We start from the raw sequence: 26,724 nt of genomic DNA on the forward strand, positions 1-26,724 counted from the left end.
TGTTTATTTCATATTTATCACCCTTACATTTTTGGCACAATTCCAATTTGGACTATTCAGGACTATTTTCATATTGGAGACAATTTCATGAAAACAAAGCACAGAAGTCTAATTCTGATCTTAAAGTATGATATTTTGGCTTACTTAGTAACACTTGGTAACCTATGTATACAACTCAATTTTCCCTCTGCTGAATTGTATATTAACATGGATTTATCGTTGTATGAGGGAAAACATTTCCTAGAAGAGTATATTAATATAGTAAATTGTTTATCAAATCGATACCATGTAATAGTAACCCTCTTGTTTACTTTTAGAAAATTAAATGTTGGCAGAAAAGCACAGATAATTTTGTCCTTAATACATTAAGGAACATAGTGAAGTTTACGAATAGTACAATGATCTTACTACTGTTTTCAGCAGTGGTATAATTTTTCCTAGATTGTCGGGAAAAATATTCTGAATATAAAAGGTGAAATTAAGCATACATTGCAGAATGAAAGAGAACAAATATAAGATGAAAATTAAAAGAAACATTCAAGTTAATTAAAAAACTTTTTTTTAAATGTTAAGGGAAAATATTTTAAATTACTATGAAAACTTTAGGCCTTCTAATAGAAAAGGCAAAGAGCAGAAATACAGAGTCCAGAGAGGCAATTTTATAGGGCTTTAAAAATGGAATAAGCCTTAAAATGATTTAATTCCTTTACCCTTTTGCACTTCTTATTTCTATATGCATTTCATACATCTCATTTCTTTTAACTGCTCCAATTCTTGGAACCTTAGAAGTGGGTTATAAAAGGAGTGAGGGTACAGGTATGCTACATGAATATTGGATTGAATGAGGAAAGGGATTCCTAGTGAAATGGAGTTGGCTACCTTGCTCTATTTTCAGAAAGATTTCTTCCTTTTCCTCTCTCTTTCATAACTATCTTCAATCACCATTCCTGTAAAATATCCATGCATTTTCCTGCTCAGTAAAACTTTCTTTAATCTGAGTCTGTTTTGATGTCATTGTTGCTTTTCCATAATTGTGTCCATAAACATGGCTGTTTAAGTTCAAGGAGCTTAATTTTTAACATGCAGTATTATATTTCCTTATAAGTTCAAATTACTTTAGAGTATGGAGATTAAATTGTCCCTCATCTAAATCAGAAATACCACATTCCTTTTAATTATCTCTCTTGTCATTGACTAGAAATTAACTAGAGAAGGACCTAGATAACCCATTATTAGATTCCCACCCAAAACAACTTGCAAGGAAACACACATCTTTTCAGTGATGAATGGGAAACATTGCTTATTATTATTCTGCCAAGGAGTTACCATGTCATTTGTTGGGAAGCCATGTGTTGACATTGATCTTAATTGGTTCCCATCAAATGACACATCTTCTTGACATAAGATTGAGTATGGCCATCACCAATCATCAGCATTCTAAATATTGATGTAACATTGCTTTGCATTGGAGTTTAAAATTAAAGTAAATATGCAAGATGTGAAGTAGAAGCAGTACGAGCCAGATACAAGTTACTAAAGAATTCTGTGCCTGAGAACAAATATGACATACAGAATTGAGTGACATCTTTCTTTAAAATTCTAAGAATAGTTATTTTATTTCCAAGGCTAAAAAGCAGTTTCCTATGGATCCTAGCTAGTAAATTTCAGTGGTGAGCACTGAGGAGTTACAGAGGCAGATACTATTAAGTAAATGATGAGAAATGCATTCTAATTTTTGGCAGTTATCTTTAAATAAGTCAATGACCCTATTGATTGTGTCGTATTATTTCTAATAGCATTCACTTACAGGGAAAATGTGAGTTTCTACAATGTCTTATAGAAAAGAAAAAAAAATGAGGGAGAGAAAAATCTATGTAGCATCTCTTTCCTAAACAATAGGTGATTATATTCCAAGTCATTTTTACTCCCAAAGAGATACTGAATTTGGGAGGCTATAAATATACTCTGAGGTATCTTAGCAGGCTTGCCTGTTGTACCAAGAAAATATTCCATGTAAAATCTTCTAGGTAAGAAAGACTAAATAAGAAATTCTGGGGGAAAAATGATCTTTCCATTATTCAACTCTTTGTTCTTCTCTATAATCAATATGGTTGGAAATCAAAGACAAAAATCCATACTTTTCTTTATAATGCATATTTTTTACGGAGTATAGGATATAATGATAACAATAAGACCTATTGACTTTTAACTGAATTGAACTCTCATATTTAAGCCTATTTAATCCTTCAGCACCTGTTATTATGCCTGTATTTCATATAAAGCATATTCCTCATTGAAGCTAATTAATTTCTCCAAATCACAAATTTAATAAATATTGAAGCTACATTTCAAACCCAAGGCAACTTAACATAAAAGCCTGTGCTCATTACCATGCTATTTAGTCTCCTAAGAGCTTATGTAATAGTGCAACTCCATGGCTCCACAGAAATAAATAGCATTTACACTTAAGCACTGAATTGCATTCCATCAGAAATATAAAGATAAAAAATAAATAAAAGCGCTCAAACACATTGGCAAATATATAGATTTTTTTTCTTCTTTAAAGAAAAAAAAATGAGGTTTGGAATGGTTAAGTATCTTGCCTAAGGTCACACAGCAAGTGCCTAGCAAGATTTAAATGAAAATATAAAAGTAATTTATACATATCTAACAGTGAATATTATAATTTATAATACACACACTATTTGAATGTATCTTTCCTGCTGGGGGCATTTGATTAAAAAAAGACAAGGGGAAGTATAATCAAATTATCTATTTAAACTACCTTGCCCTAGAGAGTGTATAGATTTAATAACCTAATAGCAGGTCCAGTGGAAAAATAGAATCTACAAGTTTTATTATGGAGAACTGTTGCTGTTTTATTTTATGCTCTTCAGTGAAAATGCACAAGTGGAAACAGAAATAAAAAATAAATAGTAACAATATAATTGCATACTGACATTTTCTGCAGAAGCCATTCATTAGTCCTTTTAAGAAATTACAAATGAATTTTTTTAAGTGAAACTATACCCTAATGTTCCCATCAGAGGAAAAGGTTCACCTTTGCCTTATAGTATTTTACTGCAGGGAAACCACAACTAGCAGAGTCTGGCAGAAAATAAGTAGCAATATATTTATAAGTAGAATTTTACTTTATTTTATGTCTTCAGGTTTATTTGTTTATTTGATGTCTCAGGTCACTTATGAATGGCATTTGCTCAGCAGTATGTGGTTTTTGTATATATTAAAAATGAAGAAAGTATCCTTTTATCAGTTTTCCTTTCTCTATTCCCCTGGAATATAGAAAAACAATAGACCCTATTTTTCTGTATTAGAATTCTTGAAACTTCTTATTTGGCATCCATGAAACTCTTGTGTTATAAAGGTAATGCTTCTACCTTTTTAGGAAAGTTATCCTCCCACTTGCTAAATATTCTTAGTTTTGCTCTTAGCCCTGCAGCTCTCAACAATTTTAAATATTATATACTTTTATATAAGTGGTTTCATCCCTATTAAAAGGATATATGTTATATTGAAAATTCCAAATATTTAATAAAAGCTTTATTTCCCCTGGAGAACTATGACACATTAGGTTGGGTAAAAATAAACCAAGTTGAATGACATCCGTTCCACCATAATAAAATTGAGAATTATTTACTCCATGTATACTAATAATATTCTTCAAATGAACTCAAATGGTGGCAAATCAAAGATGTCATATAAATAAGTTTCTTATTTATGTCCTTATGAAATACAACACTAAAATTGTAAATTAAGGATGTCATAGGATTATGTTTCTTGTTTTTATCTTTACGAAGAGCAATGCTGGAAATCACAGTATCAACCGTTCCAAGTGGCCAGCATTTTGGGAAAATACGTACTATTAGAAAGGAGTCCTGGGACAAAAGATAACCACAGGAATTATTCCTGGCAGCAGCAGATATGATATGGCATTAATGGAGCTCAAGCTTCAGTTGTGTTTCCATGATCATATATTACAAACAAATAACTACCAAAAATATATATGCAAAATTTACAATGTATGATATTTTTTGGATTGTTTTCTTAAAGAATACTCTCTCAAGTTGTACAAAACTCAGCCACACAAATTCTGGATACATATTTGACCTTGACATATAATCTGGTATGATCTGGGATGTGAAAAATAACATGTTTCAGTAATATAGCAACAACATCACACACTCTTGGCACTGTGAGATGCATTAAAGCCCATCCATTTGCTTTCACAATAAAATGAGTTAAAATTCTTAAATTATGTTACTATTTAAACTACAAATACAGTACTATTTTGATGCTTTTAAAATAATGTTCTTTCCTTTTCTTCTTAAATTAGCGAAATAAATAAAATAAACTTGGTTAGAGTATAGTTTAAATACAATAAAATGCACCTGTATTTAGGAATATATTTCCATGATATTTTTACTAATTTGTACAATTGTGTAACTATATTTACATTCATGGCATGGAGGATAGTCCCTAATGCCATGATAGCGTGAGGAATTTTGTGGACCTGTTCCCCAAAAAACTGATGAAAATTATTTAAAAACAAGCAAAGTCTCTAAAAGTAGCCCTGAATGTATACAGCAAATGAAGAAATATTCATTCAAGAAAATCTTGAATCTCAGTAAGAACTTTGAGAGCCTATGATGTCTAAACCAAAACTGCTTTCTCCCTCCCCACTTCTAGCTCAGGTCAGCAGAAACTCCATTGAAAATTTTATTTATTTTAATTTTTTTAAGTTTATTTATTTTTGAGAGAGAACACAAGCAGGGGAGGGTCAGAGAGAGAGGCAGACACAGAATCTGAAGCAGGCTCCAGGATCTGAGCTGTCAGCACAGAGCCTTATGTGGGGCTTGACCAACTGAGCTACCCAGGTGCATGCCCCCCCCTTTTTTAATTTTATGTTTTTAAATTTTTTCTTAAGTTCATTTATTTTTGAAAGAGAGAGAGAACACAAGTGGAGCAGGGGCAGAAACTCCGCTGATGACTGGTACAGCAAGAACACAGGACTTCTCCCCCAGCTCCCAGTCAGTGGGTTATCTTCTCAGGAGGGGCACAATACCAGCTTTTCTTATTCTATCACGAGTTTCTTACTGCTAAGGCCACAGTGAGGACAGTCAAGAGGTGGGTTTTCCTTCTTGCATCCAGCCCCAAGATCTCATGTTTGTCAATGGATTCTTATATGCAACACCAAAAGCATGAGGAAACATAGATAAATTGGACTTCCTGTGTACAAGGATTTACTTCGGGAGAAACATCACTGAGAATATTGGAGTCATGATCTCTTATTCCTCAGCTCATGGAGTAGGTGTTAAACATATTGAGAGGCAAGTTGAGGAGACTTGAGACTGTTTTCCACCCATCCACCAAGAACTCAACTTCTAAAGCCAGAGTATCACTGAGAAAGAATGACACCATTGTTCCGGCTCCCAGCACCAGAACCACGGACCAGAGATTTTTGCCTAGGAAGAGAATCAGCCTTCAAAACAGATGGTTCCAAAACACCTCCCAAAGGTATTAACTTTATTTGCAACAGTCTATGCAGAAGTTCAAGCCTAAAGAACTCAAAAACAGTGGAAATTGTGGGGAATGGCAATTGAGAGGAATTGACAGATTCTTTGGATATAGAGGCTAGGCTATAAGCCAGCTAGTTTGTTGGAGAGAAACAGGGAAGGCCCCACTGCCAAACCTCCCCTTGGGTCATAACAAATCTCAAACACTGATCTCAGGAACTATTCCTTTACAGAAACCCTGATTAAATTGAATTAGCCTGTGAAGTCATTTATGCTCCAGTATAATATGGAAAACACTAGAGTGAAGAGCTAGCACTTTGTGGCACTTGATAGGCAAGTGCGGTCAGGGAAAGAGACAGTAAACGTGAACCCTGCTGAACTCATCATCCCAAGTCATAACCAAGCTGCAGACCTTTAGAAGTGCAATATAAACATAACAAATAATACAGCCAGTCATCAATTAGGCAAATAATAATAATAAGCTCCATAGGGGAGGAGGACCAGTACACAAAATTATTACAATTATACCTAAATTATCCCAGTTCTAACAAAGCATGAAAAGAAAAAGAGAAGTTGGATATAACAGAAAAAGACTTCAAAGGAGTCATTGAATATGTTCAAATGACACAAGAAAAGCATGATAAGATGAATAGAAGGTGTTATTATAATACCATATCAAATACAGAATATCAAGGAAGAAAGAAATGATAAAAAATAGCAAATAGGAATTTTATATTTGAATAGTATAAAACTGAAGGATTTGCCAGAGGGGCTCAATAATCTATTTGAATTGCAAATTAGTAAATTTGAAGATGTGGAAATAGGGCGCATGATGTCAACAAATAGAAAGAATGAAGAAAAGACAAATAGAGCCTCAGAAAAATGTGGGACACCATTTGCACACCCCCACACACACATATTGGAAATACCAGCAGAGAGGAGAGAGAGAAGAAAGCAAAAGGACTGAAAAAAAATAATGAAAACTACCTAAATTTATTTACAAAACAGTAATGAAGAAGAAGACATATTTTTAAGATGGCCACATGCCCAAATTGATCTATATATTTAACCCAATCCCTATCAGAATACCAGCTGGCTTCTTTGTAGAAATTGACAAGCTGTTCCTAAAATTAATATGGAAATGCAAGGGACCCAGAATAGCCAAAACAATCTTGAAAAAGAACAGTTTGGAAGATTGATGCTTCCTGATTTTAAAACTTACTACAAAGCCACAGTAATTTAAAAACAGTGTGGTACTGGCATGAGGATAGGCCAGTAAGATAGAAGCGATCCTCCAGAAATAAATCATTGGCTTTATGGTCAACTGATATTTAACAAGGATACCAAGATAATTCAGGCGGGAAATAACAGAGCTTTCAGCAAAAGATAATGGGACAACTGGATAGCCATAAATCAAATGATTAAGTTGGACCTTAATTATACTATATACAAAAATACCTCAAAATGCATTATGAGTAAATATAAGAGCTAAAAGTATAAAACATTTAAGAAAAAAACATAGATATAAACCTTCAAGGTCTCAAATTTGGCAGTAGATTTTTAGACATAACACCAAAAGCATGAGAGAAAAATGGATAAATGGGACGTCATGAAATTTAAAATCTTTTGTGCTTCAAAGAACACCATCAGGAATATATAACAGCAACCCAGAGAATGAGAGAAAATTATTTGTAAACTACATATCTAATAAGGGGCTTGTATCCAGAATATATACAGAATTCTTACAACTCAACTATTAAAAAAAATAATAATCCAATTTTGAAAAGGTCAACAAATTTTAGTAGATATGTATCCGACGAGGATATGCAAATGGATAATAAACACATGAAAAGATGCTCAGCATAATTAATTATCAGGGAAATGAGAATCAAAGCCATAGTGAGGTATCATTGCACATTCGGTAGAATCACTATAATAATAAAAAAAAAAGACAGATAATAACAAGAACTGGTGAGGATATGGAGAAATTGGTACTCTCATGCACTGCTGATGGTAAGATGAAATGGTGGGACAATCTTGGAAAATAGTCTTGCAGTTCCTCAAGCTATCAAACATAGGGTTACCATAAGACCCAACAATTCCACTCTGAGGTATATACCTAAGAAATATTATAACACATGTCCATGCTGAACTTCTATGTAAATAGTTATAGCAGCATTATACATAGCAGTTAAATGTGGAAACAATCCTATTTCCATCAAGTGAAGAATGGATAAACAAAAGGGAGTGTCGGCTCAGGTGGCCATAAAAAAATATATATAAGTACTTCACGCTGCATGTCTTAAACAGCAGAAATTTGTTTTCTAGCAGTTCTGGGGGCAGGAAATCCAAGATGGAGTGCCAACATAGTCAGGCTCTAATGAGAACTCTCTTCCTAGCTTGCATATAGTCACCTTCCCATTGTGTGTTCACATGGCCTCTGTGCATGCTGTTGGAGGAATCTCTCTCTTTTACTCTTCATATAGAACCACCAATCCGATCAGAAGGAAACAACTCTTATAACCTTGGTTAACTTTCATTACCTCCTAAAAGTCCTGTCTCCAAGCATGATCACATTGGGGATTAGGTTAAACATATGAATTTCAGGGGTATACAATTCAGTCTATGGCAGTGATATTTAGCCGTAAAAAAGAGAAAGCACTGATACATGCTAAAACATGAATGAACTTTGAAAGCATTATGCTAAGTGAAAGCAAGCAGTCACAAAAGATTGTATATGATTTCATTTTTTTATGAAGTGTCCAGAACAGGCAAATCTATAGAGACCGAGTAGATTAGCAATTTCTTAGGACTTGGGAGGTGGGGATGAAGGAATTGGGGGAAAAAAAAGAATGAGAAGTTGGGAGCAAGCAGTAGCTGAAACATACATGGATGCCTTTTGATGTGATGAAATGTTCTAAAGATGACTATTATGAGGACTGCTCATATCTGTGAATATACGAAAAAAAACTGGATTATACACTTCACATGCATAAATTGTGTAAGACGTGAATTATAGCTCCATAATGCTGTTATATAAATGATGTGGTGTATTTCCCAAAATATTTCCTTAAGCCACACTCTTACCTTGCCCCAAGCAATCACTGATCTTTCCTACATGATGAGACTGGATTTGTATTTTCTAGAATGTCATAAAAATAAAATTATAGTGGATGAACTCTTCTGTTTCTGGGCTCTTTTTTTTTTTCAGTATAATGTGTTTGAGATTCATCCATACTGTGTGCATTTCTAGTTGCTGCTTTTTGTTGCTGAACCGTATTACACTGATGATTATACCACATTTGTCTGTTCTCGTGTTGACTTTAGTTTTGGGGTTTTATAAATAAATCTACCGTGAACATCTGTGCAAAACTTTGTGTGGATGCATGTTTTCATTTCTCTGTATAAATACTTAGAAGTGTAACTGTCGAATTCTTTATTCCATATTAAGTATGCTAGCCAATACAATACAACAGCAATAACTATCTGCTATTTACTATGCGTCAAGCATTGTTTTCATCTCTTTATATGTACTAATTCATTTACCCTTCACATAACCTGGTGCACAGTGTCTTAATAGGAATGCTTTGTTGTGTATAACTTAATATATGTGTATACAGTAAAATTATAAGATAGTTTAATGATTTATCTGTTGTCATATTCTTAGCCCAATTTGTACCCGAGGAGTCTGAAACACAGTTTCTTCAAAACAATGCCTGTTATTTTACAAAGATTATTATTGTATAAACACCCATAGTAAAATCTCAAGATGCTGTGACATAATGTAATATTGGTTTTTATCAAGAACAGAAATCCACACCTTTTATTTATGTGAGATTATCATTGAAATAGAAATGCTTAAAACGTGAGGACAAACTTCATATATAATCGTGAAAGTGGAAAACAAGTTTTGATCCCCTCAATGTTGTCTCTTTTGGAACTTGATTTATTAGTCATTCCTCTCTCTTTCTTGCTCTTTCTCAGTTTACTAATATAATTAGTAATAATTAATTACAATGATGCTTACATTTATCTTCGTCTCTGTACCAGTATACACCAAAATATCATTATTTAATTTTTGATTCTTATTGTTAAATTTCTTTTTTTTAATTTGTTTAATGTTTATTCATTTTTGAGGGACAGAGACAGAGCATAAGTGGGGAGGGACAGAGAGAGAGGGAGACACAGAATCCCAAGCAGGCTCCAGGCTTTGAGCTGTCAGCACAGAGCCCAATATGGGGCTCGAATCCATGAATCTTGAGATCATGACCTGAACCAAAGTCAGACACTCAACCAACTGAGCCACCCAGGCACCTTTTTTTGTTAAATTTCAAAAAGGATTGATTTTGCACTCAATCTCTTAATTGTTGATGTTCACTACAATCCTGGTGATAGTATTCTGAAAGAGCTCACAAATGCTTTGCTCAATTTTGATGCCCATCTTGCATTTCTACATGCATAGGAATTCTTAAGAGCTGTTTCTAACATTCATTTCTTCTGCTTAGTTTCCATAGATAATTATATTTATTTTCAAAGTATCATTTAATTATTATTATACTCAAAACACTGCCAAATATATTATTGGATGTCTATTTTAAGATACAGACTGGGGTGCCTGGTGGCTCAGTCAGTTAAGTGTCCGATTTAGGCTCAGGTCATTATTTCGTAGTTCGTGGTTCAAGCCCTGCATTGGGCTCTGTGCTGACAGCTCAGAGCCTGGAGCCTGCTTCAGAATCTGTATCTCCCTCTCTCTCTTTCCCCTATCCTGATCATGCTCTGTGTCTCCCTCTAAAAAAAAAAACGAATTAAAAAAAATTTAAGATACAGACTGTATTTTCACCTACCCAATTAACATCTCCACCTAAATGTCTAGCTGGTCATTCAAACTCACTGCGTCAAAAAACTAATTTCCTCCATTTGGCCCACTTCTCAGTCAAATATTATTGATGATGATGATGATGATGATGATAAAGACTCCATGATGAAGACTCAAAACAGATATGCCCTTCCTTCTAGATCTTCTCTTTAATTAGCAATGTTATCAGCTATTCATTTACTAAGTCCCATATATGTCTCTAGTCCATGACTTCTTCTTTGATATTCCTTTATTAATGTCCCGTTTTACCTTGTTCCTAGAATAAAACCTATTTTTAAGTTTATTCGTTTTGAGAGAAAGAGAGAGAGAAAGAGAGAGAGAGAGAGTGAGCCAGCAGGGGAGGAGCAGAGAGAGAGAAGGAGAGAGAGAGAATCCCAAGCAAGCCCTGCATCAGCAGCATGGAGTCTAACATGGGACTTGAACCCAGAAACCAGGAAATCACGACCTGAGCCAAACTGTCTAACCAAAAGTCGGACACTTAACCAACTGAGCCACCTAGGCAGCCCCTGGAATAATAACTTTTAACTGATACTCACACAACTATTCTTTTCCTCTCTGTGCAATTCTCTAGACAACCACCAGTAGAATATTAAACGGAAACCTAATTTTGTCACATTTTTCTAAAAATGGTTTACAATTGTCTTCAGGATAAAAACCCAAGTTCTGGGCTTAGACTGTGAGGTCTCCAACTATCTACAGCCAAACTACATTTATAATTTCTAATCCCATGCTTTCTCCGGCCAAAGTTACAGACCACATGTATATAGTAAGTAGTATAGACTACTTAGAAAAATAGTTTTCTTATCTGATCCAGTGTAGGCATTCAAAAAATATTTACTGATGCAAAAATACTAAATTTAGATATGTTCTATATTTTCTCTAAAGTTCTGATAGCTATGGGGCTGTTACTCTCTTCAAGAGGTAACCTGCTACATGGAGAGCAATTAACCAAGAGCATCCAGCTGTAGCACTTTAGGAAACTACAACAGCATTTGAGGTAAGACCACCTTCTCCCTGAATTTTTGCTACTCAGTGATTGTGCACAGCAAACATACTAGTGCTTGATCACTTTTGCCCATCACAGGCCACTCACTCACAGACAAACTCTGCCTTGGAACGACCTGTTGTGGATGGCTGGGGCTTTCTCAGAGATGCACTAAAATATGAAACTCTTCCTATCTGATATTCCTTTCTTTCTCCTCTAATTTCACAGAATTCAGATCACCATCTTTGTCGGAAGATCTCTCTGGACTACTCCTACTCCTTCTACTCCTTACCATTCACAGGTATATCCAGTACACTCTTGTGCTTCTAATTTAACTCCATCTTGGTATTTACTCTTGTGAGGTCTGAGACTGACACGAAAGGCTTTCTTTATTTCCAAATCAAGCATGAATAAAGCTGGAGGGCATTTTTCTAAGTGAAATATGCCAACCACAGAAAAACAAATACAGTACTAGATGATTCCATTCACATGAGGTACCTAAAATAATCATGGACACAGAGAATAGAAAGGTGGTTGGTGATAGCTGGGAGGAACAATAGGGATTGGTGTTCAGTGGTTGTAGAATTTTGAGTCATGCAAAATGAAAAATCTAGAGGTCTATACAATAACGTGCATGTAGTTAATGATACCATACTGTACATTTGAAAATTGGTCAAGAGGTTAGATTTCATGCTATTTTTTTTACCACAATAAGTTAAAAAATTTTTCTCATATTCAGAGAATTCTGTACATAACATTATTATACATTTTCCAAAATATATTCTAAATATTTATGTTGCTCTTTTTACTAGAATATGAGCTCTGTCATTGGTTGCATGAATAAATATTTATTAAATGAATTCATTCATTCATTCATGATTTTTAATTTATAATGAAAATGTATTATACCCATACACAGATTTTTTTTTTGCACACACACACACACATACACACACACACAAACTGGTTAAAATCACATTTAACTTTTCATTTAGGGAAATTTTCTGAAACATCTGCCATTTTCATATTCCAAAAATAAATATCACATAGATTGTGCTTTGAGCATGCCACAGTACTCACTGAAATTTATTACTTAGGGCTGAAAATAATTCTCCCATCTCTCAAGTCAGAGGATAATTATAACTATTCCTTTAAACCACATAGAGAACAAATATACTGAGGTTAACAAAGTTAAAAATGAACTCAAAAAGTGTTAAAAAGTAGAGGGTAACTGTAGCGTAGCTTTAAACTCTTGACTCAGCTAACTGGCCATGAAAAGAAAGTGACCAATTTAATGAATGGAATTTACAAGTCATACTGGAAACTAAAGGGATAAAGCTAAATTAAGAACATGTAAACTTGCAAAATGATTAGATTTCAAAAAAGATGAGATTTCTAAAACTCAAATTCTAACTCCACATGCACATATATTAAATTAATTTGCTAGTTATAATTCCTAAAATAAGTACTTATGGAACTGAATTAATTTCCAATTAAAATAAAACAGGTAAGAATGACAATATTCACTTCAAAAGACTGCCGAGTTTTGATAACAAATAATTCATTTGCATTTCAATTTCTCAGCCTAAACCTTAACTAAGTATTATTCAAATTTACTCTATGCCTTGTTTACATAATCACAACAGACACAATGATATAACACCAGTAGTTTCTGTGTGATATGGTGTTACTTTTAACAGTAGGTGTGACGTTCATTACCACATTTTAGCTAAGAAATTATTTGATTCTGCTAATATTTTTTAATTTTTCAATTCAATTTTTATGTGACCTTTGTTTATGAGCTACTAGAGGGAATAAAAACAATGTAGAAGACACATTATATATCTTTAATGAGCTTGCAGAACTAAATGAAAGGGGAACAAAGTTATATATCAGACAAAAAGAATTTTGGAGCAATATATTCTTAAAATGCATATGATCCACAGCTACAAATGTTTTATTCAGTACAGAAAACAGTGTTACACGATCTATGGAAGCATACAATAAGTTTGTGGCCTGGATTAAGGTTGTATAGTTGGAATTAATAGAAGTCAGAAGGCACAGGGGCGACTGGGTGGCTCAGTTGGGAGGCATCCGACTTCAGTTCGGGTCATGATCTAGCGGTTCGTGAGTTTTAGCCCCGCATCGGGCTCTGTGCTGACAGCTTGGAGCCCGGAGCCTGCTTGGGATTCTGTATCTCCCTCTCCCTCTGCACCTCCCCCACTCTCACTGTCATTCTCTCAAAAATTAATAAACATTAAAAAAATTAAAAAAAAGAAGTCAGAAGGAACAATAGGATAAGTAAGATGGAAGTAAGAATTATTATATTATGTGTGAAACTAAAGGGAAAAATAAACACAGAAAGTATGATTAAAAGCACTGGGCTTTAAGATAAAGAATTACATTGATACAGAACAAAAATGGGACAAAGTTTAAGGGGAAATGCAAAACTTGGAGAAAAAGATATTTTAACAGGGTTACTATATATAAAAATAAAGGCAGATTCTAGTCAAGATGGCGGCTTAGGAGGACGCTGGGCTCACCGCCCGTCCTGCTGATCACTTAGATTCCACCTACACCTGCCTAAATAACCCAGAAAACCGCCAGAGGATTAGCAGAACGGAGTCGCCGGAGCCAAACACAGACGAGAGGCCCACGGAAGAGGGTAGTAAGGGCGGCGAGGTGGTGCGCGCTCCACGGACTGGCGGGAGGGAGCCGGGGTGGAGGGGCAGCTCGCCGGCCAAGCAGAGCCCCCGAGTCTGGCTTACAAAAGCGGAGGGGCCTGAGGGACTGTGTTCCGACAGCAAACGTGACTTAGCATCTGGGAGGTCATAAGTTAACAGCTCTGCTCGGAAAGCGGGAAGGCTGGAGGACAAAGGGAGGGAGAACTGCTGAGCCCCCGGACGACAGAGCTCAGTTTGGTGGGGAACAAAGGCGCTCGCCAGCGCCATCTCCCCCACCCATCCCCCAGCCAAAATCCCAAAGGGAACCAGTTCCTGCCAGGGAACTTGCTCGCTCCGCACAAACACCCAACTCTGTGCTTCTGGGGAGCCAAACCTCCGGCAGCAGATCTGACTCCCTCCCGCTGCCACAGGGCCCCTCCTGAAGTGGATCACCTAAGGAGAAGCGATCTAAGCCTGCCCCTCCTGCCCCCGTGCACCTTGCCTACCTACCCCAGCTAATATGCCAGATCCCCAGCATCACAAGCCTGGCAGTGCGCAAGTAGCCCAGACAGGCCACGCCACCCCACAGTGAATCCCGCCCCTAGGAGAGGGGAAGAGAAGGCACACACCAGTCTGACTGTGGCCCCAGCAGTGGGCTGGGGGCAGACATCAGGTCTGACTGCGGCTCCGCCCACCAAATCCAGTTATACACCACAGCACAGGGGAAGTGCCCTGCAGGTCCTCACCATGCCAGGGACTATCCAAAATGACCAAGAGGAAGAATTCCCCTCAGAAGAATCTCCAGGAAATAACAACAGCTAATGAGCTGATCAAAAAGGATTTAAATAATACAACAGAAAGTGAATTTAGAATAATAGTCATAAAATTAATCGCTTGGCTTGAAAACAGTATACAGGACAGCAGAGAATCTCTTGCTACAGACATCAAGGGACTAAGGAACAGTCACGAGGAGCTGAAAAACGCTTTAAACAAAATGCATAACAAAATGGAAACCACCACAGCTCGGCTTGAAGAGGCAGAGAAGAGAATAGGTGAACTAGAAGATAAAGTTATGGAAAAAGAGGAAGCTGAGAAAAAGACAGATAAAAAAAATCCAGGAGTATGAGGGGAAAATTAGAGAACTAATTGATACACTAAAAAGAAATAATATACGCATAATTGGTATCCCAGAGGAGGAAGAGAGAGGGAAAGGTGCTGAAGGGGTACTTGAAGAAATAATAGCTGAGAACTTCCCTGATCTGGGGAAGGAAAGAGGCATTGAAATCCAAAAGGCACAGAGAACTCCCTTCAGACGAAACTTGAATCGATCTTCTGCACAACATATCATAGTGAAACTAGCAAAATACAAGGATAAAGAGAAAATTCTGAGAGCAGCAAAGGATAAACGTGCCCTAACATATAAAGGGACACCTATCAGACTCGTGACTGATCTCTCTTCTGAAACTTGGTAGGCCAGAAAGGATTGGCACGAGATCTTCAATGTGTTGAAATGGAAAAATATGCAGCCGAGAATCCTTTATCCAGCAAGTCTGACATTTAGAATAGGAGAGATAAAAGTCTTCCCAAACAAAAACTAAAGGAATTTGTCACCACTAAACCAGCCCTACAAGAGATCCTAATGGGGATCCTGTGAAACAAAGTACCAGAGATATGGCTACAAGCATAAAACATACAGACATCACAATGACTCTAAACCCATATCTTTCTATAATAACACTGAATGTAAATGGATTAAATGCGCCAAACAAAAGACATAGGATATCAGAATGGATAAAAAAACAAGACCCATCTATTTGCTGTCTACAAGACTCATTTTAGATCTGAGGACACCTTTAGATTGAGAGTGAGGGGATGGAGAACTATTTATCATGCTACTGGAAGCCAAAAGAAAGCTGGAGTAGCCATACTTATATCAGACAAACTAGACTTTAAATTAAAGGCTGTAACAAGAGATGAAGAAGGGAATTATATAATAATTACAGGGTCTATCCATCAGGAAGAGCTAACAATTATAAATGTCTATGTGCCAAATACCGGAGCCCCCAAATATATAAAACAATTACTCACAAACATAAGCAACCTTATTGATAAGAATGTGGTAATTGCAGGGGACTTTAACACTCCACTTACAGAAATGGATAGATCATCTAGACACACGGTCAATAAAGAAACAAGAGCCCTGAATGATACATTGGATCAGATGGACTTGATAGATATATTTAGAACTCTGCATCCCAAAGCAACAGAATATACTTTCTTCTCGAGTGCACATGGAAAATTCTCCAAGATAGATCATATGCTGGGTCACAAAACAGCCCTTCATAAGTATACAAGAATTAAAATTATACCATGCATACTTTCAGACCACAGTGCTTTGAGGCTTGAAATCAACCACAGGAAAAAGTCTGGAAAACCTCCAAAAGCATGGAGGTTAATGAACACCCTACTCAAGAATGAGTGGGTCAACCAGGCAATTAGAGAAGAAATTAAAAAATATATGGAAACAAATGAAAATGAAAATACAACAATCCAAACGCTTTGGGACGCAGCGAAGGCAGTCCTGAGAGGAAAATACATTGCAATCCAGGCCTATCTCCAGAAACAAGAAAAATCCCAAATACAAAATCTAACAGCACACCTAAAGGAACCAGAAGCAGAACAGCAAAGGCAGCCTAAACCCAGCAGAAGAAGAGAAATCATAAAGATCAGAGCAGAAATAAACAATATAGAATCTAAAAAAACTGTAGAGCAGATCGATGAAACCAAGAGTTGGTTTTTGAAAAAATAAACAAAATTGACAAACCTCTAGCCAGGCTTCTCAAAAAGAAAAGGGAGATGACCCAAATAGATAAAATCATGAATGAAAATGGAATTATTACAACCAATCCCTCAGACATACAAACAATTATCAGCGAATACTATGAAAAATTATATGCCAACAAATTGGACAACCTGGAAGAAATGGACAAATTCCTGAACACCCACACACTTCCAAAACTCAATCAGGAGGAAATAGAAAGCTTGAACAGACCCATAACCAGCGAAGAAATTGAATCGGTTATCAAAAATCTCCCAACAAATAAGAGTCCAGGACCAGATGGCTTCCCAGGGGAGTTCTACCAGACGTTTAAAGCAGAGATAATACCTATCCTTTTCAAGCTATTCCAAGAAATAGAAAGGGAAGGAAAACTTCCAGACTCATTCTATGAAGCCAGTATTACTTTGATTCCTAAACCAGACAGAGACCCAGTAACAAAAGAGAACTACAGGCCAATATCCCTGATGAATATAGATGCAAAAATTCTCAATAAGATACTAGCAAATCGAATTCAACAGCATATAAAAAGAATTATTCACCATGATCAAGTGAGATTTATTCCTGGGATGCAGGGCTGGTTCAACATTCGCAAATCAATCAACGTGATACATCACATTAACAAAAAAAAAAAAGAGAAGAACCATATGATCCTGTCAATCGATGCAGAAAAGGCCTTTGACAAAATCCAGCACCCTTTCTTAATAAAAACCCTTGAGAAAGTCGGGATAGAAGGAACATACTTAAAGATCATCAAAGCCATTTATGAAAAGCCCACAGCTAACATCATCCTCAACGGGGAAAAACTGAGAGCTTTTTCCCTGAGATCAGGAACACGACAAGGATGCCCACTCTCACCGCTGCTGTTTAACATAGTGCTGGAAGTTCTAGCATCAGCAATCAGACAACAAAAGGAAATCAAAGGCATCAAAATTGGCAAAGATGAAGTCAAGCTTTCACTTTTTGCAGATGACATGATATTATACATGGAAAATCCGATAGACTCCACCAAAAGTCTGCTAGAACTGATACAGGAATTCAGCAAAGTTGCAGGATACAAAATCAATGTACAGAAATCAGTTGCATTCTTATACACTAACAATGAAGCAACAGAAAGACAAATAAAGAAACTGATCCCATTCACAATTGCACCAAGAAGCATAAAATACCTAGGAATAAATCTAACCAAAGATGTAAAGGACCTGTATGCTGAAAACTATAGAAAGCTTATGACGGTAATTGAAGAAGATTTAAAGAAATGGAAAGACATTCCCTGCTCATGGATTGGAAAAATAAATATTGTCAAAATGTCAATACTACCCAAAGCTATCTACACATTCAATGCAATCCCAATCAAAATTGCACCAGCATTCTTCTCGAAACTAGAACAAGCAATCCTAAAATTCATATGGAACCATAAAAGGCCCCGAATAGCCAAAGGAATTTTGAAGAAGAAGACCAAAGCAGGAGGCATCACAATCCCAGACTTTAGCCTCTACTACAAAGCTGTCATCATCAAGACAGCATGGTATCGGCACAAAAACAGACACATAGACCAATGGAATAGAATAGAAACCCCAGAACTAGACCCACAAACGTATGGCCAACTCATCTTTGACAAAGCAGGAAAGAACATCCAATGGAAAAAAGACAGCCTTTTTAACAAATGGTGCTGGGAGAACTGGACAGCAACATGCAGAAGGTTGAAACTAGACCACTTTCTCACACCATTCACAAAAATAAACTCAAAATGGATAAAGGACCTGAATGTGAGACAGGAAACCATCAAAACCTTAGAGGAGAAAGCAGGAAAAGACCTCTCTGACCTCAGCCGTAGCAACCTCTTACTCGACACATCCCCAAAGGCAAGGGAATTGAAAGCAAAAGTGAATTACTGGGACCTTATGAAGATAAAAAGCTTCTGCACGGCAAAGGAAACAACCAACAAAACTAAAAGTCAACGAACGGAATGGGAAAAGATATTTGCAAATGACATATCGGACAAAGGGCTAGTATCCAAAATCTATAAAGAGCTCACCAAACTCCACACCCGAAAAACAAATAACCCAGTGAAGAAATGGGCAGAAAACATGAATAGACACTTCTCTAAAGAAGACATCCGGATGGCCAACAGGCACATGAAAAGATGTTCAGCGTCGCTCCTTATCAGGGAAATACAAATCAAAACCACACTCAGGTATCACCTCATGCCAGTCAGAGTGGCCAAAATGAACAAATCAGGAGACTATAGATGCTGGAGAGGATGTGGAGAAACGGGAACCCTCTTGCACTGTTGGTGGGAATGCAAATTGGTGCAGCCGCTCTGGAAAGCAGTGTGGAGGTTCCTCAGAAAATTAAAAATAGACCTACCCTATGACCCAGCAATAGCACTGCTAGGAATTTACCCAAGGGATACAGGAGTACTGATGCATAGGGCCACTTGTACCCCAATGTTCATAGCAGCACTCTCAACCATAGCCAAATTATGGAAAGGGCCTAAATGTCCATCAACTGTTGAATGGATAAAGAAATTGTGGTTTATATACACAATGGAATATTACGTGGCAATGAGAAAAAATGAAATATGGCCTTTTGTAGCAATGTGGATGGAACTGGAGAGTGTGATGCTAAGTGAAATAAGCCATACAGAGAAAGACAGATACCATATGGTTTCACTCTTATGTGGATCCTGAGAAACTTAACAGGAACCCATGGGGGAGGGGAAGGAAAAAAAAAAGAGGTTAGAGTGGGAGAGAGCCAAAGCATAAGAGACTGTTAAAAACTGAGAACAAACTGAGGGCTGGTGGGGGGTGGGAGGGATGGTAGGGTGGGTGATGGGTATTGAGGAGGGCACCTTTTGGGATGAGCACTGGGTGTTGTATGGAAACCAATTTGTCAATAAATTTCATATAAAAAAATAAAGGCACATTTAGAAATCAGTTAAAAAATATGAACTCCCTAACAAAATAGCAAAAAACTATCCAAAAGGCATTCACAGAAAAAAAAAAAGTCAAATTAACAGTAAAATATGCTAAATACTTAGCTTTACTTGTTTTTGGTAAGCAAAATAACAGCCCTCCCTAACAATGTCCACAATTTAATCGCTGGAACCTGTGAATATGTTACCTGGTGAAGAGTGACCTGCTATGTTACTCCAAAATATACCCTCTGGCATAAGGATTATTTTGAAATCAGCAGGTGCAAGAAGAGCACTCTGACCTCCCATTTTCTTCCTGAAAGCAGGAGATGGGACTACCTTGTAAAAGATGGCCTCCCTAGCCTCAGAGGAAGAGATATTACCATCAGAGATGGGGAGAAATGACCAAGAAAACTCTTCACAGACACACCTTGTCAAAATAACTTTGATCTGCCTTTGGTCTCTCCATATGTTTCACTACTTTCCCACAACTGTCTCTTTGTTCGACCTCATATATAAGCACTCAGGTTTTGCTGGTGCTTTGACTCTTCCTTTCCTGTTGGTGCTAATTAATTTAGCCTCCCATGTTACATAATGCTTACTGAATAAATTCATATGATTCTCTGCTGATAACCTGTCTTACCTTCCCTTAATTCTCAGGCCCAGCCAAAGATGCTAAGAGGTTAGAGGTAAACTTTTGCCTCCTCTACAATGGCAAGAAGAAGCTAAGGTTCCTATTTAGCTGATCTTAGAATAAGATTATCCTGGGTTCTGTGAGTGGAACCAGTGTAATCATAGGGGTCCTTTTTAAAAAAAAAAATTATTTTTGAGAGAGAGGGTGAGAGACAGAATGTGAAGCAGGCTCCAGGCTCTGAACTGTCAGCACAGAGCCCTATGCAGAGCTCAAACTCATGAGCTGTGAGATCATGTCCTGAGCTGAAGTTGGACGCTTAACCCTCTGAGCCACCCAGGTGCCCCTCATAAGGGTCTTTAAAAGATTAAAGAGAGTCAAGGTGATGTGCTGTGAGAGAGACTGAAAGGACTTTGAAGATGGAAGTGTATATAAGACAAGCCAAGTGGGCAGCCTTCAGAATTGGAAAAGACAAAAAAAAAAACAACCCGACTCTCATTTACCTGGAGCCCCCAGAACAATGCAGCCCTTTGACACTTTGATTTAAACCTATGAGACCCATTTCAAAACTTCTGACTTCCAGAAATTGAAGATAATAACTTGCTACTGTCTTAAGCTTCCAAGTGTGTGGCAATTTGTTATGGCAGCAACAGGAGACATGAGTAATCCAATAAAATCAAATTAAAACATTGATCAGATAATTTTTATCAGTTTGGCAAAAATAAAATAAATTGCCCACTGTGCACATTGGAAAAGCTATGCTCCCATATGTTATAATTGCATGTATGGGGACTGTTTGATAAAAATATTCAGGAAGATGATTTTGCAGTGCATGTGAAAAGACTTAAGAAATTTTTTTAATATTGATTCATTAATTCTGATAGAAAGTTGTTTTTTTTTTTTTTTTTTTTTTTTTTTTTACTGATGAGGCAAAACTGACCATTAACACTTTCACAGATATCTTGGTCTTACAGAATGAAAATAAGGCATTGGTTTAAACAAATAGTGAAATACTGCACATTCATTAAAACTTGTTTTTTTTTTAAGAATTACTAGTACTGTGGAATAGTAGACCCTAGAGTATCACCCACCCCCATGGGCTTTACCACTTTTCCACCCACCAATATCTGCATTACCTCCTAAAACTTCTCTATGAACCAAAAAGGGTCTCTCTGGCTGTCCAGAGACTTGGGCCAGAGAAGTGGGACAACTCTGTGTACTCATCTTAATATACTTACCTGCTCTTAGATCTGGGACATTGTTATCCTCTGTTATTTTCAAATACATTTTCTTTGTTCATGTTTGACAGCTAAAACTCTCTCCTATTACATGTGAGCAAAAAAAAAAAAAAAGGCCACATATTTAATGGATTCTTGTCATCTGAGTGCTTTCTGGATCATTAAGAGAGAATTAATAGAGTCTCAGGACAGCAAAGTATTTTTTCCCCACTTTTCAAAATTGGTGAGATAGGTGTCATCCAAACAAAACATTCATCTTTTTCCTGTTCAACAAGTCATATTGGCACTTAATAGGCATAGTTTATTTATAGGACTTGTGTGGGTAAAAATTTCACTTGAAATGCCATTGCTCTAGGGATTCAGGGAAACATTTTAAAAGGAGAGGAGATGTGAAAATGCCTCCTCTTTGTCTTTAGGTCCCCCGGATCCAGAAGAAGGTATCAGAGCTCAGTGAAAAAGGGGGAGTCAATCCACTTTTCCAAGTTCATAGTTTTGAGAAAAGTTGACACTCTTCTTAGATAATTGAATCTTTAATTCATACTGATAGATTTAGGCATCTTTCACTTTGTAGAAACAAAGGAATCCTTTGTAAGTGTCACAGGCTCATAAATCACATTTGTAATTTGTTTTAAGATTCCCTAAAATTGCAATTAATTCTATGAGAAAAACCTGTGATGAAAGAGTTGTGAAGAGTTTATGTGTTTGTTGACCTTTATGAGGCTTAATTTTTCACCAAGCCAAAAAGATTCTTCCTATGAAAGAGACAGAATACTAAATGTGATAGAATTAACATTAATTGAATAACTTAACAAAAATTTACTGAGAGCCACTATGTGCCAATTATTATTCCACTGACCTTAGGTACAATAGTACACAAAACATAAAAATCCTTGCCTTAGTAAAGTTTGCTCCCTGGCATAAAATAAATAAATATAAACCATAAGATTCCATAACTTTTTATGTGAAATGTTAAAAAAATCTATGATTTCTTTGTTAATGAGGGTTACTTTGAAATCTTGCAATTATTAAATGTTCATTGTATCTACAAGTATTAATTAGAATAGATTTTTTTTACAAGGGTCTGGGCAATCATAGCAACGTTAGCAGGTCTGCTGTAATACTTGTCCTTTTTTTCTTCTTTTTTGTAAGTGACTAGCCAATTCATATTATGTCTCTGCGACGGATGAATCAGGATGAAGAAATATCTGATCTGTCTTTTCTTGGCTCTGATGCACTACCTGTTTTTTGTTTGTTTTCAAAAAAGCCAATTGAAAGTATGCTGTGCTATTTAAGTGTGATTTCATTTGCTTCAGTGAGAGGAAAGTGGAAATAGATATCTTAGTTCACCATATATTTCTGTTAGAACAGATTTATTTCACACTAATTAGTGCCAGGTCCCCGACACACATGGACAAGGGTAATCAAATAGTGGTAAGGGTTTTCAAGGTAGCCAGTGGTTCACAGGGGGGAAAGAATGCCATGTTAACAGCTAAGAAGAATGCAAATTCTAAAAATATAAAAAAGAATTTTGCTATGTCTGCTAGGATTGCAAATAATGTCCAAAATATCAAGCATAAAATAGTAAAAATTTATACTGAATAAATGTGTATGATTCTCTGCTAGAGAAAAGCTAGATTAAAAAAAGAGCTAGATAATTATTATGTCAACAGGGTATTTAACAATTATTTATTCAATGTTTATCAGTGTTGTGCCTCATACTAGATCTTGGCATGGAGTAGGGGATATAGTAGACCAGACTTGTTTAGTCTAAATTCTGCTGAGGAATATTCACATTAAAGAAACACATACATATTAAACACACACATTAAAAATATTTTAAGTGCTATGGAGGAGAACATAATATTATGAAAAAAAATGATGGAGTGATTTAATGTATTTTGGGAATAAAATAAAGCATCTTTCCCTCACTGAAATTTAAGCTGAGTCCTAAAGCAAACAAAAAGAGGCTCAAAGGGGTGGAAAGAGATTAGGTCATTCTAGAAAATAATGGATGGGTGGTGTACCTTCACCATGGTAGTCTTGGGGAGAGTGAAATGAGAGGAGGCAGAATAAAGTTTTCAGATTTAGGAGATCATAGGTCATTCTAATAATTTTGTATTTTATCCTAAGAGAACCAGTCAAGACTTTTAAGCAAACAGAAGAGAACATATCAACTTTAAGGTTTACAAAGCTTAGATTGGTTTTCTATGGCAACGATCAGAAAACAGGAGCACTGCATGGATAGGCAGTAGTACAAGTGAGAGACAACGTTGGCTTCAACCTGATTGGCAGCAATGGAAATGGAGAGAATACGCGTATATTCTTCATGGATATACGCATATGCACACACACACACACACACACACACACACAACGAGGTGAATCAGCAGGGTGGAAAATGAAATGAAACAAAGAGAAAGGTCAACAACAAGAGAAAATGAAACAAAGAGAAGGGTCAAAAAGCATTCTTGGTCCCAGTCAAATGCTAGTGAATCAGAGATGATCTTGAGACTTGAAAAGGTGATAGAATTCAGTGGTGCACACAAGAATAGGTAATAATTTGCCCCAAATTTGCTTGATTGACAACTTCGATTAACCATATTAAACTACATTAAACTGTTTTTCCTGCTTGGTACCAAGTGGTTGTACTAATAAATTATAACTTGGCATCCAATATAAGACATATATATATATATACACACACACACACACACACACACACACACACACACACACACGTATAGGTATGCATGTGTGTGTATGTAAGAAATATAATTTAAGTGCCTTAAAAATATCACTACCTACTAACTGATGAGACTAACTTCCTTCAAACAAGAGTCAGCAAACGTTTCTATAAGGACCAGAGAGTAAATGTTTTCAGCTTTATAGGTATAGAGTCTCTGTTATAACCTCTTAACTCTGTCACATAGTACAAAAGTAGCCGCAGTAAATATCTAAACAACTGGTCATGAGCAGGAGTGGCCTGGCTATAGTTTGCCAAACCATAGAACCTTTAAATAAACATAGGATAGACTAGGATGAAACATTAGCATTGGGGTTTAAAGTGGCCCTGTTCATTAAAAAAAAATTAAAAAGTAGTATCAAGTTAGTATGCTAATTTAAGAGAGGTTTGTTAAATATATGATTTTGAATTATTCCTGGATCGGTTATTTTAAAGGGACTTTTTCTACAGCAAGAACTTTGGCAATTTTGATACTGAAGTTTTTCATACTTTTCTGTGGTATTACCATTGCTATGTGTTGTGGTATATGATTGTCAAAATAACAAACAAATGAAAAAGTGTGAAAAATTGAAATGACAAGACTGTTGAAGTAGCTTTAACATGGTGATGTGCTGAAATCTAAGGGCTGCGATATACTGTGAGTTTTGATATAGTGAAATTAAATCGATATCAGAGAGTGACCAATGTGTCTGACTATCCAATGTGCCTAGCATGCAACGCTAAAATTCTTCTAGCACAAATAAGAAAATTGTCAGTGTGGCTGTCAGAGGCAAAAAGAGGAAAAGAGAAAATCAGTTACAGACCGGCTGATTCTGAGAACAGCAGAGAATGGAAACTCCAAAAAAAAGATGATCTATGTTTGGCATGTTTATCTACTGATACTACATAATGCAACTGATTCAGTTGAATATATCTAATACGTTTTTGAACAATTTGATACATATATATACAAAATGATACATATGCATATACGTGTATATATTCCAATTTTATTCACATGTGTGGAAGGCTGAATATACTCCTTCTAACATAGCTTCATCCTACTACTTGGAGCCTGTGTGTTCCCTTACCAAGGTAAAAGAGATTTTGCAGGTGTGATTATGGTAGGGATTTGAGGTAAGGAGCGTTTCCAGGATTACCCAGGTGGGCTCAATACAATCACAAGTGTTCTTATAAGAAGGAGCCCCGAGGGGCAGTCAGCAGTAGGAGATAGGACTCCAGAGGGAGCGGGGAAAGAACTAAGTAAGAGCAAAGGAATACGGGTGGCCTCTAAAAGCTGAGAGAGACAAAGAAACAATTTTTTTCCCCAAAGCTTCTAGAAAGAATGCAGTGCTACTTACGTGGAGAAGTTAGACTTCTGATCTTCAGAACTGTAAGCAAATACATTTCTGTCATTTTAAGTCATTAACTTTGTGCTAATTTATCGCAGTAGCCTTAGGAAACTAACACAATATGCATAGTCACCCTTGCCCAGCATTACTGTGGGAGTCATTTTCCTAGGAATGGTATAAATAGTTTGGTGCTACTGTTGTTATAATTTTGTGGCTGGTTAATTATGGAACTCATTTGTCATAGAGTGTCTGACGTTACTGAACTTTCAATCGGAAAATTTAAGTTTGAACTTTTGTGATATTTTGAACAATGCTGCTTGAGTAAGTGATTTTATTTTTTCTCACCCATGTGTAAAACTCAGTGATATAATGTAGCTACAATGTTTCAACATTATTTGAAGTGTGGTAACACATAAATTAGATAAAAATGATTCATATTTATTACCAAAGCATGAGATCATAATATGGTAATACTAGCAAAATACTGGCTACTGTTGACAGGCTAAGAATTTAATTTTCAGCAAAAGTACATTCCCAAGTTTCACTTTTGTTTTGTAATAAAATCTCAATTTCAGGAGAAATTGAATGTAAACAGGAAATAGGTGTCAGCCTCAGGTCAGACCTACATTGCACAGTATACTTATTTACACCAAATATTTCACAATTGTTATCTTTAAGCTAAATAGTCATTTCTCTGATTTCTCCTTAGGAATAGACACAGCTTTTGTATGTGCAACACTTTTATATTTCCTTTTAAGGATACTAAATATGAGTGAGGAGACATATGCCAAAAGTGATGGATGTTGGAAACAATCTTGAGCTAGGAAACAGCATGAGGAAATTGAAATGTTTGAAAGATAGGTTATATTGGATGAAGAGCAAGAGGGGGAAAAAAAAGGATATATTTATTGTATTTTCGTTAGCTATCTCCAGTCTCTGTACATTTTCTTTCCAACCAAATACTTTGTTT

The 26,724-nt window shown here is 36.3% G+C and overlaps 1 long non-coding RNA gene across 1 annotated transcript; it reads left to right on the plus strand.

The window, feature by feature from the left end:
* Window positions 1-10,251: 10,251 nt before the first annotated feature.
* LOC123379791 lies at window positions 10,252-26,002 on the plus strand. The gene is made up of 3 exons (XR_006584663.1): window positions 10,252-11,407; window positions 11,624-11,696; window positions 25,736-26,002. It is a non-coding gene; the product is annotated as an uncharacterized LOC123379791 (long non-coding RNA).
* Window positions 26,003-26,724: the final 722 nt, after the last annotated feature.

The sequence above is a fragment of the Felis catus genome, chromosome C2, assembly GCF_018350175.1.
Source record: "Felis catus isolate Fca126 chromosome C2, F.catus_Fca126_mat1.0, whole genome shotgun sequence".
NCBI lineage: Eukaryota > Metazoa > Chordata > Mammalia > Carnivora > Felidae > Felis > Felis catus.